This window comes from Austrofundulus limnaeus, unplaced genomic scaffold (assembly GCF_001266775.1).
Source record: "Austrofundulus limnaeus strain Quisiro unplaced genomic scaffold, Austrofundulus_limnaeus-1.0 Scaffold1549, whole genome shotgun sequence".
Lineage (NCBI taxonomy): Eukaryota > Metazoa > Chordata > Actinopteri > Cyprinodontiformes > Rivulidae > Austrofundulus > Austrofundulus limnaeus.
In genome coordinates, this window is record NW_013953951.1 from 13,215 (window position 1) to 14,393 (window position 1,179).

A 1,179-nucleotide genomic window follows, 5' to 3' on the forward strand; every position below is an offset into this window, starting at 1 on the left:
ATATATTAGTGTACATATAAGTAAGTAGTATTGGGCCAGTTGAGACAGATGTGGGTACTGTACATCGGTCCAGTTCTGCTCAGACCAGAGTCTGACTTCAGTTCAGTCTGAACTTTGCTGACTCAGCTGCCGCCCTCCTCCTCCTCCTCCTCTTCCTCGTCTCTCCAGGGATGAAGAGGAGGAGGAGGAGGAGGAGGAGGAGGAGGAGGAGGTCTGAAGGAAGGAAACCAAGCAGAAAAGACGAGTGACAGAAAGATGGAGAGAAGAACAGAACTTGTTCTGTGGAGACAAACGTCTAAAAATAACCTGAGTGTGAAGGAGGTGGACTCTCACACATCTTCATCACAGTCTTCATCAGTGGTCTGTGAGATCCCAGCATGGTCCAGCTCAGAACATGAACATGTCTTCTGTCAGGACCTCCATCCTCCTGAAACCTGCTGGACCTCCAGGACTTTAAGGTCCGGTTCTACAGGTTCCTGCAGCAGAACCTAAGTGGATCTGGTCTTTATTGGTTCTGAACTGAGTCCAGAGAACTTGAAGAGAACAGAACCAACCAGACACCAGCCCTGCAGTGCATTCTGGGTCAACGTGTCTTCTGCTCTGGTCCTGGTCCTGGTCCTGGTCCTGGTCCTGGTTCTGGTTCTTCAGATCTTCTGCCAGGTTGTTTTCAGACCTCTGATCAGGATCAGGTCAGCAGGACTGGTTCAGTTTTTACACTTTTAATATTCAGGTTCTGGTCTTTTAGAACTTGATGAGGATCAGGTTCATGTCCTTAGACCTGGACCTGGACCTGGACCTGAATGAGGTGGAACCTCTGTAGATCTGAATCTAGAACCTCTGCAGCCCCTGAGGCCGTCTAACTCACAGCTGGTTCCAGTCCTCTCTGAAGGACCTGCAGAACCTGGTCTTTCTTCCTGGACCTGAGGTCAGAGGAGTCATCCTCCAGTYTGAGAGTTGGTAGTTCAATTCCCTCGTTGTTCAGTCACATGTGGCAGGAACACTGGACCCCACCTCTGATGTGACCTGACCCATCACAGGGGATCCAAGACCTGTGGTACCAGCAGTACTGTGTGGTACCAGCAGTACTGTAGTACTGTAGTACCAGCAGTACTGTAGTACCAGCAGTACTGTAGTACTGTAGTACCAGCAGTACTGTAGTACCAGCAGTACTGTAGTACT